We start from the raw sequence: 16,516 nt of genomic DNA on the forward strand, positions 1-16,516 counted from the left end.
GTAAAAAAACACACTCTCCAAAGCTAAGAATACAGCATCCATGAGACCAGATGACATCCCGGGCTGTGTACTACATGAACTACAATATGAACTGGCACCTCACCTAAGTGTCATGTTTAATCATAACCTCACCTCAGGTTTCATGCCCACTGAGTGGCGCAGAGCTACAGTTATCCCACTCCACAAGGGGGAATCCACGTTGGATCCCAGAAACTACTGTCCCATCAGTCTGACGAGCGTTATCTGCAAGGCTATGAAGAGTATTATCATGGAACTTATAAACAAAGACATTGGCAATTTTCAAACACTGAACTCCACCCAGTTTGGGTTTGTGAAGGGCCAATCTTGTCTCCTGAACCTGATTGACTTCTTCGAATCAGTCTCCAGAGCCATGGACAAGGGTAAAGTGGTCCACACAGCCTATCTAGACCTTGCCAAGACCTTTGACACCATCCCCCACTCTGGAATCATAGACAAACTTACTAAGCTGGGCATTAATCCCTACGTCACCCAATGGGTTGCTAACTGGCTTACTGATATAACCCACACTGTAAAAGTAGCAGACTCTAAATCCAGCTCCAGACAAGTGACAAGTGGAGTACCTCAGGCTTCAGTCCTGAGACCACTCTTGTTTGGTGTCTACTTCTCTGAAGTACAGGCCAACACTAAGGGACTCTGGCTAACAAAGTTCGCAGATGACTGCCATTATTGAATCCCCAAATGATGTGGATACTCTACAAAAGGGCCTTACAGAAACAGATGCTTGGTGCCAGAGCCATGGTACATTATTGTACAACTGTTAATTCTGAATACAATAAGTTTGATTTGTTGTATAATATTTTCCTGATACGGTATATTTTTATGCTGCTCTTTATTGCATCGTATGTAATAGTTACTATGTCTTTGTGGAGCTTTTCTCCCCGGGCCTCTGCTGAAAATGGAAATATATCCAGTTAGACTAGCCCGGATAACAAATGTAAAATAAATAAATAAAAATAAAAGTTCAATGCCAAGAAATGTATAGTTATCCCCTTTGGGAAAAAAAACATGTACCTGTGAATTACCATATAGGTGGCAGTACACTAAACACCGAAAGTGTGATAAGAGACATAGGGACACAGGTGGACAGTGGTCTCACCTTCGATAACCACATCGCCAGAACAGTCAGGAAATCCTTCTATGTGGCACACCTCATCACTAAGGGCTTTTCATCCAGAAAAAAGAAGGTCATTGTCCCACTGTACTCATCCATCATTAGACCCATTATAGAATACAATGGCCCATTTGGTATGTACCTCTCAAGACATCTGCAACAACTGGAAAGGCCGCAGAAATACCTCACTAAAAGAATCACAGGCCTAAAGCAGATGCCCTACGCTGACCGCCTTAAAAAACTCTAGCTGTACTCTGTCGCATATTGTCTACTCAGAGGCGATCTCTGCTTAACATACAAGGCCATGTCAAATGCAAAGCTGTTGCACATGCTACACTTAAAGAAATCCCAATCCCTCAGAGCCACATGCTCCCGGGATCTAAACCTTGTCATTACAATAAACAAAACATGCTGGAGGGATAGGTTCCTGACCCAGAGACTCCTCAGACTCTGGAATAGATTGCCCATACATGTCAAGCAGAGTGTCGCTTTGGCCCTCTTCAAAAGGAACCTTAACGAGTGGATGGGAGAAAGGAAATTCACCCTGGGGATCACATCAGTCGGCCTGCTTGACAGGGGTCCGGGGAAGTAAATAGTGTGGGAAGAAATAGCCAGAGAAATGTTACGGCTAGGCTTGTATAGGCCCTAGGGCTGACAGGCTGGTACCAACCTATGAACCTATGATTACAAGGCTGGTAAGCACTGTTGAAAGATGTAGTATTTGAGCTTTATTCCCCATCATTTAAATATTGTGCTCAAATGCAATCAAGACTAATTTTAGCTACTACCCCAGCCCAGAAGAGAGAAAGAGAGAACTGTTGAGCGGTGTTTAAAATTATATATATTGGTAAATGGTGCATGAAGAAGTCTGTGCAGTAATAAGTACTAAATAATTGCTGTGCAACAGTGAACTCTGATAAGGGTAGACAGAATCATTAATACATTAAAACATAATGGACTTGTTTGTGGATGTGAAGCACTTGTACATTTTTAGTGTGATAATACTGATAAACTGAACTTGCAGTACTGGTGATTTCACAAAGTTTAAACAAGGCAGCAGAGATGTTAGCTGCTTTCAAACCATGTACCATCTTCTGCAGCCATTTACGTTATGCAAGTATAAGAAAATCGTCTGACAAAAAAGGTAGTGTGATGTTTTTCTATGAAGCTAAAACAGGCTTGTGTTAATCATGAAATATAATGGCCGAGGAAAGCAGTGTATTGTCAATAGCAGCAAAACTTAAATGAGATTCTTAACGATGCTGAAGGACAGCATGTTTCCAACACTCAAGTGTGCTACTACATAGGTAAAAAAATACTGAGAAGGGAACAGAAGCCATTTTCCAAAGTGTTGCCATATGCCTTGAAAATAATCAGCAACATGAAATCACTCCTGTTATACAGCAAGGTCTACATAAAATGTTGTTAATGTTGTACAGTAAAGTATGTGTGCAAACACTGTGGATGTGCTGCAACTGTGTAACACCTTTGTAAAAAAGTAAGAATTTTCACCCTGGATAGTAGCTTCTGCTCTGAAGGTTTTAAGACAGTTAGAATAAAGATCAAATTCAGAGGTTGGAAAAATCCTGATGCCACAATGAGGAAGCAGATGAGCCCCACAGATATTAGATTTCTCTAAGACAAGATAAAAAGGAACAAAAAAGATGTTGAAACTGTAATGTCTAATAATGTACATTAACAAAGGCATCCAGATGCTGCCTGCAAAAAAGGAGTGATGAGTAGAAAAATGAAGCCAAATGGGATTTGAAAATACAGATGAAGACGAAAATGGCTAAATGAAATGATCAATACAACAATGAAATGAAAAATCTGGGAAGTGCTGCTTCATTGTCAGGACGAATGCAAAAGTGTAATGGCTAATGTTTGGGGAATAGAGCAGCTATCAAGGTACAACAGATAAAAGTACTTGTGGCTTTGTCCAACATACTACTAGAACATTTTGAACAAGCTGGCATAACAAAACTAAGTGGTAAACTCTAAAGTCCAACAACCTGGTGTTATTACAAGCATAAATTAGACATCACTGAAGGAAAGAGGTTGCAGTAAAGTCCAAAAATGTCATCAGAGGCCTGTTTCTTTACAAAAAGAGTTTGAAAAAGTAAAGAAACCAGCTATAGCTGTTAACCTGTTAAGGCTCCTCCTGAAGCTCTTTCAAGTACATAAATGTCAGGCAAAGTCGCACCAAAAGGAAATGAGGATGTTTGCTCAAAACACAGATAAAAAAAAACAGTACAAATGGGGAAACGGGACAAACTGGAAAAACAAAGAGAACAGAAGTCATGTTCAGAAGCAAGACGATATTGTGTTTACAGAATAACACAGAAGAAATACGGGAGGACTTGCAAACTGCTGGTGATGCTACCACAAAGAAGTGTCAGAACATACAAACTGAACGTAAACTGCTAATTAGACAACTCAAAGACATTTAGAATAAAATTAAGAGAAATGTAAGCAGACTGTTGCTTTGTGAAATGATAAAAGAAGTAATCTAATGATAGAATAAAAAAAAAGAAGTTGCAGTTTTCCATCAATTACTTAAAAAAGAGTTTGCAGTGCTAGAAGAAGAAGAATGTGAATTTAATGCAATCAGCAAATAGAAGATTTGGAAAAGAAGACCTAAATGGAATGAAAGCATTCTTAGTACAGTGCATGAAAAGAAAAATGTACTGAACGATGGATATACAGTGTGATGCTTCTTTCCTGCTAACCACCAATTACAAGTTTGGAGGCTGACCGTAAAACATAGAACAAAGTTTGAGTAATCTTTGTAGTTAGTAAAAGCTATTGAGCAGGAAGCAAACAGTAAACCAAAGCAACATAAGCAAACATCTGTTCCATGCTGAGTTGATACAAAAAATTCAGACTTCAAACTAGAATAAAAAAAAGCTAAGTCCAATCTTCAGACTTCAAAATCAGAAAGAAAAGATAAGCTCAATGGTAAACAGTGGATTATCTGAGACAAAATGAAATTACGAAAATACTTCAATGTGAGAAGCTCTATTAAAGCATTTAAAAAAAGCAGATGCAGAGAATAAAGAAAAAAATGAGACAGGGTTAAGGAAAATATTTCTCTCAAGCAGAAGGGAGACATTCTTGCTTCAAAGTCATTAAGAGCGATGAATAAGTGAGCTACAGTCCAGACTTAGTGACCATGTTATTTTGTTTAACAGAAAAGTTCTGTATATGAAGATGCAGAAACCGCCTTAAGAACTTGTAAGCTATATATAACATAACGTGCATTGTTCAGAGTACCTCTGATCTTCTAAATGCTGAATGTAGTCCAGATTACATAAACTACAAAACTCACCTTTTTTAATTTCTCTAATATTTTTGGGTTTCTAATACCATGATGGAAATGGACCCCATTCTTAAGTCAAAGTATGATTAAAGCTCATGAAATTAGTACTGTTTCAATCTTTGATGTTAGCCAAAAATATTCTTTGCAGCACCTGCAACATGCCGAGAAATGACTACTCCTGCAATTCATATGGATTACATGCATCGGTAGCATATCTAAACAGGACTGTACATTTGTTTTTATTAGACCCATTTGTCCCTACTATTGGAACTGTCTGGGTATCATTCTTCCACACTGATCTCAATTTCTGCCTGCAAATCCTGCATTTTATGATTTTGTCTCTCTCTGTACCCAAGACACTGTAATCACTGGGTGTAGCAATTTCAATGATTAATGCTACTTTTGTCTTCTTTTAATGGACTACTACACCTGGTTTTCCCGTATCGTTTTTTTGAACTGTTGGTAATGGGTGACCCCATGTAATATAACCTTCATCATTCTCTATAATGCTTTCTGGTTCATGTTTCAAGTGTTTCTCAGATACTTCAATATTGTAATGTTTACACAATACCAAATGCAACAGTATTGCCACATTATTATGCCTTTCAGTACACAGACCCTCTGTCATTAGTATATCACACCCAGCAACAAGATGTGTGACTGTTTAAAGTTCTGTTTTACAGAACCTACATTTGTTTGTTTCTCCCACATGCTCAATGGACTTTGTAAACCAACGTGCATGGCCCAATAATAACATTTCAGTTTTTGGTTTAAATTCACCTCTCCTTAACCATTCCTGTTTCAGATCCTGATCAACATGAGGCTGTTCCAGGAGTTTTCTGTACTTGCAACTATATTTATGACTTTTTCACATTTCTTGCCTTCTCATCTGATCCCTCCTTATATTTTTTATTTTTTTTGGCACATTCAATTTCTGCATAATTTTTATCTACTTGTAGTTTGGTTTCCATTCCTACTTGACGATGACATGCCTCTGCTAAACTAAGCATGGAGGTCAATCTTACACTTGTTCTCTTTATGTTTCAAAACTTTCACTATGTTTGGATCTCATGAGGTCAGCAGATATACATGCAGTCCTATGATTGCAAATTTATACATGTAACCAATTCTGAGGAAGCCCACACCTCCCTCAGAACAAGGAATATATAATCTTGGTATACACTGTTTTTTAATATAGCATTTGATAAACATGAAACATTTTTCATGTTTTCCTGCCCAACTGATCCCAAACTATTTAGGGCCAATCACCTCACAACTGTAGGTTAGAACAGGAAAAGCAAATTGGTTTATAGCTTGGAATTTGTTCCCAGATGCCAGAGCTGTTTTCAGTATTAATTTTAGTCTTCTAAAATGTTCCTTACTGAGTTTTGTTCACATTTGTTCGACTTTTATTGTCAATCGTTTATCAATTCCCAAACATTTACATACTCCCTCTAGCTCAAGTTCCTTTATATCACATTCCTGTCCCAGACTGATAATTTGTTTGTGCTGCAGCTTTCCTGCTTTAAATGTTACTTTTACATATTTATCAAGACTAAATGAGATTCTTATACCATCTGAAAAAGTTTTTTTGAGAATCATCATCTGAAAAAGTTTTGACCACTTCCAGTCATGCTTTCAGCTCATCTGATGAGCTATACGGTTTTAAATCATCCAGAAAAAGAAGATGAGAAGTCTTTACACTTTGTTTTATGGGAGCCAAACTGTAATCATGACCTAATCTGTTAAGTACACAGCTTAATGGGTTAAGGGCAAGACAAAACAGAAATGATGACAAAGGGTTACCCTGGAATATCCCCTTTAGAATTTTTATCATTGGGATAATAATTTGTCCTTTATCATGACCTAGCTGCAAAGTAGTTTGCCACTGTTTCATGATCTCTGCAATGTAATTGATCAATGCAGGGTGTATCTTGTACACCTGTAAGCACTCCTTTATCCAGGAATGAGGGGTGATGTCAAATGCAGTTTTGTAATCTATCCATACCATACTTAAGATTATTCTCCTTCTTACAATTCTTCATTATGACTATTTAAGAACAAATGATCCTTTGTTCCATATGACTTTCTTTCGCTACCCTTTTGTTCTATTACCACAATTGAGTTTTCTTCTAAATGACTATAAAAGCTATCAGGATCAATTATAGTGCATAGTTTATACACCACTGGAAAGCAAGTTATTGGTCTACAGTTTTTTTAGGATAACTTGCAGGTTCACTGTTTAAGGAGGAGTATCATTTTTCCTGTTGTGAACCAGGTTGGTGTCTGCTTGGGGTGTGCATATAAGTTCTTATTCAGGGCTAAAGCTTCTTTTAGCCAGAAGTTAGGTACTGTATCTGGGCCTGGGGTTTTCCAATTAGGAACTTTGCTTAATTTTGTTTCAATTTATCTGGCTGTTACTTCATGTTATTTCATATCCTTTATATTTGAACTTATTACTGTTTCTTTAACTTTTACTATCCATTAAGCATTTGTTGCACAGTATCGTCATACATATTTCTCCAAAAATGCATCTATTTCTTCTTTTATGTTGTGTTTCTATTCCTTTTGCTTTGATTTCCAGTGCTCTGTAAAACTTTTTTGGGTCATTGATAAATTGCTTATTTTGTACTTTTCCTTTATATTTATCTGCATATCTTCTAGGTTTTTCTGTTTGTACTGATATCTTTAGTTTATTATTTGGAGTGTGTGATAGACCCTGGTCTGTTCTAATACTGCACATTGCTTTCATCATGTCTATCTTTCCAAGTATTTTCATTGATCTGTTTCCTCTTCTATATTCTTCTAACATAGACTCTTCTTGTCTTAACTGCTTTACAGTTTTCTCTATCTGATACTTTCACGACTGTATTTGAATTCTCCCCTTTCATTCCCTTACTGCCCTGTATTCAAATGTAAAAAGGATAAGAACGAGAAGTCAAAGAATTGTTCACAGAAAACAAACAGAAACATAATTGAAAGAAACTTCAGCGAGTGAGCAAAAATATGAGAAAACAAAAGATGCGGACCAAGATGAAAAGTGCCAGTACTGCATAACACAGTATTACAGAATTGTGTGCCTCTGTGTATGGAAAATATAGTTGATAACAGAGCAGATATAGAAATATTGGCAGTGAGGAAAGTGCCAAACTAAATCCTAAACTGCAGAAGGAAAAGACAAAGTTGAGTTCTAAGCTGCAGAATTGTGGACAAAATACAGGAAAACAAAGCCTGAATTTGCTTCCAGCATAATAATTACCACCTCCTTCTATCAAAGACATACAGAGCTATCAAGCAGGGAAAGAGGACAACAAAGGCATGATATAAAGGGTGCGTCATGATGAGCTTCATACCCAAAATGAGTTACATGAAGCTTCTAAACTTCACAAGATAAACAGTAACAAACTGAGCAGCTTAATGAAGGCTGAAGCCCAGGGGAACACACTTGAGAAAGTACTTTTGAAAGAGCCTGTAGCTAGTTCTTCATCACAATCAATGTTGAAATGTAAAAGTCAATGCTGGTCATTAAGAGGTCTAACCTGAATGACACTTTTCTGTAGGTTTCAGTTTCTACCAACAGGCATAGTCAGCTCTCAGCCCCAAGTCAGTGCACACTACAAATATGGAGGGCTCTAATATTATCAAATGTGCCCACTGAACTGTGCATTACACTACTACTAAGCAGCATAGTTTAGGTATAACATCAAAATAAGTTAATGCTTACTCCATTAAAGCAAGAAAGGAAAGAAGCAAAGGCAGGGCTATTGATTTGCTCAAGGTCACAGAGTAGAAGGATTTGAAGCTGCAGTACAAAACCTAACTTTAAAAGCCAGTGACAGGAAAAACAAATTTGTTCTAGATGTGGACCAACTCGGTTTTTATACAGGAAGAATATCATTTGTAGTGGACGTGCACCATCAGTGACCCAGGTTAATTAAATTACATTCCCAGTACAAATGCAGTGACTAGCAAATGATACATACTGCAAAACAGCACGAGTTAAATTACCTAACCCCACTCCTAATATTCTTTTCTAAGATTAGGAGCCACTGAGCTAGTAAAGCAGTAGAGGGAGCAAGCAGTAGTGCTGTTTACGTAAAGGCACCCGTGTGAACCAGCATCAGGTATTTGTAACCCACACTTATGTGCCACTGTTTTATAGGATCAAAGCACAATGGCTTTTATTTCCTTTTTTTTTGGGGGGGGGGGTTTAGCTAATGGTAATATTCTACAGTAATATATACCCCCCTATCTCCTGGCAACATTAGCAGACCAACAAACTCCACGGAACCCTCTGTTGATAATGGAACACCACTGTTGAAGTGCACCTACCAGTGCAAGGTAGACCCCAAGGTCTATAGCAAACAATCAAATGGCCACATTGTCTAACGTACCATCTCATCAACAATGCAATCCTTCTAACCGTTCTGACTGAGATTACTTTATGGTAGAGATCAGGAAAATTGCCCTTTTCTTCACTGTAGTGTGATCTCGGAGTTGGTATATACAATTAGCCGGGTGTGGGGGCGGTGCAATGGACTGCATTATTGTTGAGATGAGGTCTAAATGTGACAGTTCAAGTATTTGACATAGACCCACCAGTTTTCCACAATAAAACACAGAGGAAACATGAGTAACAAAGAAACTATACGATGAAATCATTTACTCTGAAACATTACACTTCTAAGTCGACTCTTTATGTGGTGCAGATATAACCCCTAGGTAGCAGCTGTTCATATAACTCTATATATAGATGTCTACATAGTATATTGCCACCACACGATTAGAGTTACTGCTACAGGACTGAGGGGGGGGGGGTCCATTCTAAGACTTTCTGAAGGACGGCTACAACCCAAAGAACAATGATGTTACATAAAACGGATATAACCAGTCTCTCTCTCTCACACACATATATGCACACTCTTCCACATGGCCTAGTAAACCAATTCTTTGGCTCTACAAAAAAGACCTGTTAACTGTTTCATCACTACTCCCTTTTTACCTCCATTGTATTCTCTACTGTTTGGCCCAGATCTGTGATGACTCAGGAAAGGCAAGCACTTTCTTTTGTCTGCAGTATACAGAATCCCTTAACTTCAGTGCAACAGATGTCTAGCTGATCACTATAACATAATCATGGTGACAGAGTATCCCCACACCATCAAAATAGGGGAGAAGATAGAATTCCTTTGATGTTCAATTCCTTATCCCACAGAAACACATTGGGCTGGGCTAATAGCTTCCTGGAATTCAAAGTCTTCCAGGAATGAACATCAACAGTTGTAAATGGGAACATTTCTTACCTCTCTCTAATATAGAGATTCTTAATCTCTACTGTTTTTCTTTTAGATGACCATAAGAAGCTTGATTGACTAAACCAGAAAATAATAATCATTGCTTCCACTATAAGTGAATGAAAGTGAATGCACAGAGGACTCCAATCCCTGAAATGCATTCACTGAAAACGTCTTGCTGAAAAACACTAAGTGGTTTTGCAGAGGGCAAGCCCTACTCAACCTTATAAATACCAATTCTACAGCTGCACCAACTAAGAGAAGGAGGAAATTCCCCCAAAATGGGAATCATTATTGGCACAACTTGCCAAGAATGATTTCCTAAGGAGGAACTATGATCACTGGTGAGTTGAAGCTCGGGTAGTTGAAGTTACAGAATTCAAACTTAGCCCACCAGCAGGATAACCATAATCCTTAGTTGTACTGCTGAGTTAAGAATCACTAGTGGTTTGAGGATATAAAAGCTCGTTTTTTTTCTGTCAGATAAAGACTAATCACCAGTTTCTGTCTGCAACTGATTGCAAAACATGTATCTTGTGAATGGAGAAAATAAAATCATCATCTAATCTGAGTGCACCCCCACTCCCAGACCAGGAAGCCTACTGGTTATTACTCTCAGCTAAAAGTACGTAGATTTCATTTACTTAGGTCAGAAGAGAACATGTTTGTACCACAAAAAAACTTAAAATGGAACCTTAGGTTTTAGGAAGTCCAGGTTCTACAGAGTTCTCAGTCATTTAGAAACAAGTGAAATTATGAATTCAAGACACAGGTTTGGCCTCTAGACAGCAAACCAGCAAACAAATACTGTCAGCATTGCAGTGCCTACAGTCTGTGATGGAGTCATGATATATAATCCAGTAATGCTGACATTTTAGTCATTTCAAAAGATATTCAAAGTAGTTACTTTGTTCCTCTTTTCCACAGCAACTTCCCTAAATCAGTGTATTCTGTCATGTGGCAAAGTCAACTCCTGTAGGCGAAGGAAGAAGAGGAAGAAACGGACACAATGTTACTGTTCTACATCACAGCCCAACTTGGTAGTGTAACTTGAAAGGCATGTAAACATGTAATCACTGTTATCTGTTGTAATTTTCAGTTCTGAAGACAGGAATCCATCTGCAAAGCAAAAGATTTGTAAATGATTATCAAAAGAAAGGATTATTTCTGTAGTTTAGCAACATGGTAAACAATTACGCTGTTTCTACATTTAAGTTAGTGCGCATAAAAGGAATGATTGATAAAAAATATATATACAAGTTGCAGACAGGACTGTAGATAGATATTTCTAATTTATGCTCACAGCCCCATAAAATGCACACATTTCAACAAATGCTGCACCATGCCACAAAGGTAAGACATGCTTTTATTACTTTCCGTTAACAACACCCTACAACAACAAAATCAGCTGATTCAGATGCTGAATCAAGGTTCTAAACGCGCTGCTAACAGGTACACGTGATACTGGCCTTATTTCAGTCAAGTTCGTTTATGTTAGTGCCGGATTCCTTAGCATGTTATTACAAGAAAAGAAAAACAGCAAATTATAGATATAGCACTACAAAATGTTAAACACTGAACGTAGACAAGGATGAATATCTAATTAAATCAAAATCACAAAAAAAATAAAAAGATAAGATGAAAAATTGGTAGGAGAAAGTTCAGCCAGGGAACAGAAAAAATACTGCAAAAAAATAAAATCAAACATTTGAAAATGTCAGCTACAACTACAAAACTGCATTTGTAATTACTTTCTAAAGGTCTGTACATTTATTTGTTAAATGGGCAGGTACACTGCTCCACAGACTTGTTTTCAGCAATGACCTGGGCCAAAGGGGATCAACTTGAGGTTGTAATAAGAGCAGTATTAAAACTACAGGCCTATCAGCCTCATTCAAATACCACATGTTACGAATACTGTACGCTTGAGCAACTTCAAAAGTGGTTTAAAATATACTCCGTTGCTGCCATTAACATATATTTACAGCTGGTAGCTCAACCCTAACAGATGTCTACAAGCCTCTGCTGAAGGCTCCCCTGGCCACAAATGTTTAAGATTTTATTTTTCCCTGCGGTTTTCTCCTGGCCACAGTACAGGCAACACAGGTTTGAGGACCTTAACACATACCCTGCAACTTTAACTATCGGTCCGGAAGCCACCATTTTAAGCTTAAAATAATACCACTGAAGTATGTGTCCCAGTAAATAACTACTACATAAGTTAATATTTTAACTAATGCTAGACTTTATAAGCACAACAAGAATTTACAGTGTTTTTTTTGCTGGTCGCCACAAAAAGCAGATGCCAGCAGCTCCTAGCCTTTCTCTTTGGTTACCCACTATCCTCATACTGTTTCTGTGTATATTCTACTGTTATGTACTTTACCCGTCCCTGAATTAATTTCTAGCCACACTCATAATTGCCTTTCCTAGTGCACCTGCCCTATTTTACTGTCTTCAGACTCTTATATATTAATGTTTTTTTTGCCCTGCTTTTACCTGTTAGTGATACCTCTCTCTCCCCCTCCAAAGCCCCTCTCTATTGTAGCTTATTTAACCATACAGCACTGGGTTTGCTTCAAGTAAATCTACTTGTGTAGCTTGAGGCCAGTGTCGTTTTGTAAGCTTACTTCTGCTCATATTTTATTTCTTTTTATTTTATTTCTGGTGACTATACCTTTAGAAACTTTATATCCTTTTCTCTCAAGCTAGTTTTTCACTATCTTTTTCTGATTGCTTCTATGACTTCATCTTGACCAGTGTGCTAGCCCCGCTCCGTTCTCTCCTTTACCTACCTCCATTCCCACCCACCCCATTACAATTACCTTTATACCTAACTATCCCTCCCCTTCCTGTCCCACTAGCCACTACAATTCCACTTCCTGCCTATTGCCACAACCACCTTACTAATCTGTCAATCTTGTCAACACCACTTCCTCTATACCACTGTCTCTCTAACTACTCTATCTGACCATATTTTGTTCCAACATGTATTATTTTCTAATATCTTCTACACTACTCATTATTCCCTCTATCTCCACCTTTTACTACTCCAATCTCTCTGACCCACTCCTATGTTCACCAACTTCTCACTCATACAACATATATCCAATTACTTCATCTTATACTATCTCCCCTAATCTCTTTACTACCTCAAGTCTATATAAGCTATCCATAATACAGGGTTTAAACCTTCCCACAAAGCTAAATCAAAATTATACAAACTCCATCTAGCATTACTACACACTCTCTCCTCATTAAAAACCTACTTTGTTCTGGAGATATCCCTCCCAACCCTGGCCTCTCTTCTCTCCCCAAAACTACCTCCACACTGCCCCCCATCTTACTCCTCTAACAGTCACCAACCTCAATCACAACAATTATCTCCATCCAAATACTTAACTATTTACTCATTGAATATTCAGAGTTTAGCAAATGAAGTCACTGAGCTGCACTCATGGATAGCTCTCAATACCCCTCGCATCCTCTCCCTATCTGAAAACTGTCTCAAGCCACAAATCTCAAATAGTGAAATACTCCCACCAGGTTATAATATCTTCCGATCTGATAGACCTGTAAAAAAAGGTGGTGGCGTGGCCATCCCCTACTCAAACATTCTTAACCTCTCACCATACCCTTCCTCAATTCCTGACTTCCTCCCAGCTGAAATCATCATCCTTAACTGCCATCTGAATCCCCACAAAAAACTTGCAATTGCCTCTATCTACCTTCCTCCTGGTAACAATCTGCCCATTCTTGAAAACATACTGTCCTGGTTCTCCCACAACATACCATATGAGACACTTATCCTTGGTGATGTCAACATGGATTGGTCCAAACTCACAACTGACTCCCTCCAAGTCAGTATCCACCTACATGGCTTCCACCAACTTATAACATCTCCCACTCGCTTTCATAAAAATTCCACTTCCAACTCCATTCATAGACTGGATCCTTACCAATTCCCCCCACCAATACCACAATCCTACCACCTTACCTGACTCCCTCAGTGATCATCTCCCTACCACCATCTTAAGACACTACTCCCATATTCCTAAACTCCCTAAACTCCACCTTATCAAAGGCTGTTGAAAACTAATGACTTTCAATTCATCCCAATTTAATTCCATTCTCCACAACATAGATTGGTCCATCCTAAAACACCTCCCCCTAAACTATACTGTAAGCACTTTCAATAGAATCTTCATGAATACTCTAAACTCCTTAGCTCCCTCTAGGAAGATCAGAGTAAAATCAAACCATGCTCCCTGGCTCTCCAAAGAGACTAGGTCCCTTATGAAACAAAGAGATTTGCTTGGAAAACCTGAACTAAAACTAAACCACCACCTTTTCTTCAAAAATAGAGGCAACTGAGGAATCTTGCAAAAAAAAATACAACTAATGACAAAAAGTTATACTACAGCTCTGCTCAGCTTAACAATAAATCCAATCCTCGAACATTTTGGTCAACTCTCAACAACATCCTCAATCCTGGAAAGCCCTCTAATGCTTCCCCATACCCTAACTCTTCCTCTCATGAAACAGCTACCCTCCTGAATAAACACTTTCTCTTCCATCCAAAATCTGGTAACTTCTAAGCCAAACTCTACTTCGACACCCACCTCTCCAAGTCCCACTAACACAACTTTGTTTTCTTTTGAGCCAGTTCCCATTACTTACATCAAATCTCTACTACTCAAGCTAAAACCGTGCTCTCCTTCCACTGACAATCTATCTCCTACATTCCTCAAACTTGCTGCTGACTCAATTGCCTATCCTATATCTATACTAATTAATCAATCTAGTCTGGAATCAACTGTCCCCACCCTTTGGAAATCTTTCTTCACTATTCCTCTTCATAAAGGTGGAAACTCCACTGACCCCTCAAACTACCAACCCATTGCCATTATGTCCCCTCTCCAAGATATTAGAAAAATGTATTCACTCACAGCTTCTCAATCACCTCCTTACACACCACTAACTTACCCCTACCCAACATGGATTTCGAATTCACCACAGCACCACCACTGCCCTCCTCTCCTTCACTCATATCATTGCAGAGGCCCTAGACAACAATAAACTCATTTCCTGTCTCTTCCTAGATCTCTCCAAAGCCTTCGATACTGTCGCTCATCCTCTACTACTATCCAAACTTGCAAATCTCCACCTATCCCGCTCTTGTCTGGTTTAACAGTTACCTATCTGGCAGGGAACAATCTGTCAAATGGCTCTCATCCTCCTCACCTTTCCTTCCCATCTCCACTGGTGTTCCCCAAGGCTCCATCTTGGGACCCCTTTTGTTTAACATCTTCACCAATGATCTTTACACCTCATGCAAAGAATCCTCCCTTATTCAGTACGCCAACGACTCCACACTTATATCCACTTCAAATAACATTCCTGAACTACACTTCCTGACCCAACAGGCCCTACTATCCACTGAACAATAGCTCTCTCACAACCTATTGATCCTAAATCCCAAAAAGACCAAACTCCTACTTTTCCTTCCCCGTTCTCTTTCTCATCACTAAACCTCCTCTTTTATTACATCCTCTAACAATACAACTATACAACCTGACACCCACACAAAACTCCTAGGGGTCATTATCGATGACAAACTCAAGTTCAACATACACATACTCCAATGTAAAAAAACAAACAAACCAGAAACTAGGTCTGCTATATCGGAACAAAAAATTCCTAACCCCTGAATCTAGACTTACCCTGGGCCAGACACTCCTCCTCCCCACCCTCTTATACACCACCCCAGTTCTTACCAATACCCAGGCCTCCACTCTAAACAACCTCCAACAGACTTACCATAAAATAGATTCATTACTAACTCCCCATACAACTCACACCACTGCATTTCTTTAAACTCTCTTCAATGGCTTGAACTTCCCCAATTTCTGCTATCTTATCAATTTCATATGCTACACTCTATTTTTATAAACCCTCCTTCTGTCCATCTCTATCTTCCTTAGTCTCAATCTACATCCCATCCTGGACCCTCTGCACTTCTAACCAACAATTACTTGATATCTACCACTAAAAAGGTCAGTAGGCAAACTACTCTACAAACACTCCCTTGCCCATGCTTGGAACAAACTTCCCCTTGACTTACGTTCAATCTCCCATAACTCACACTTTAAAAATGAACTAAAAGCTTATTTTCTAAATTTCAGAACCTGCCCTTGCCATGACCCTACCTAATCTTCCTTCCCTTTATGTACCCTCAAAAGGACCATACTTAGTACCTCATTACACCTCTCTCTCCAAAGTGTCTGCTATACATTTGCATAATTTTATACAAACAAAAAATGTTTATTGTTGACCTATTGAACTATATCAATGTAAAATTGTTACTTAGCTTCTTTTTAATGCAACTTTAACTTTATGCATGTAACCCAACATGTGAATCGTTTTGTTATAACTGCTATTATATCAATATTGTTTAAAACTGTACTTGTTTTAAAATGTACTACTGGAGATTTTCTCCTCGGTTATCCACTGAAAATGGGTCACAAGCCCAGTTGGACAAACCCGGTTAACAAATGTCAATAAATAAATAAATAATAAATAAATAAACTGGGGCTAGCCTCACTGGTGATTAACTTAGACCTATCTAAAACTTTTGATTCACTACTACATCAAGGGTTAGGGGCTGGTACAATAGCTACAGTGTTTACCTGACAAAGTACACTGTTGGATTCTCACCTCTGGAAGGGAAATTGGCTAAGCTCAAAAGGG

The 16,516-nt window shown here is 38.5% G+C and overlaps 1 protein-coding gene across 2 annotated transcripts in view; it reads right to left on the reverse strand.

The window, feature by feature from the left end:
* Nucleotides 1-7,245: 7,245 nt before the first annotated feature.
* Nucleotides 7,246-16,516, reverse strand: part of CRY2 (cryptochrome circadian regulator 2) — a 526,322-nt gene continuing 517,051 nt past the window's right edge. For both annotated transcript variants that reach the window (XM_044082571.1, XM_044082570.1), the window contains one exon: nt 7,246-10,885. The gene's annotated coding sequence lies outside the window, so the exon portion shown is untranslated. The remainder of the gene's footprint in view (nt 10,886-16,516) is intronic.

The sequence above is a fragment of the Protopterus annectens genome, chromosome 9.part0 (genome assembly GCF_019279795.1).
Source record: "Protopterus annectens isolate FY-2018-M chromosome 9.part0, PAN1.0, whole genome shotgun sequence".
Classification (NCBI taxonomy): Eukaryota; Metazoa; Chordata; order Ceratodontiformes; family Protopteridae; genus Protopterus; species Protopterus annectens.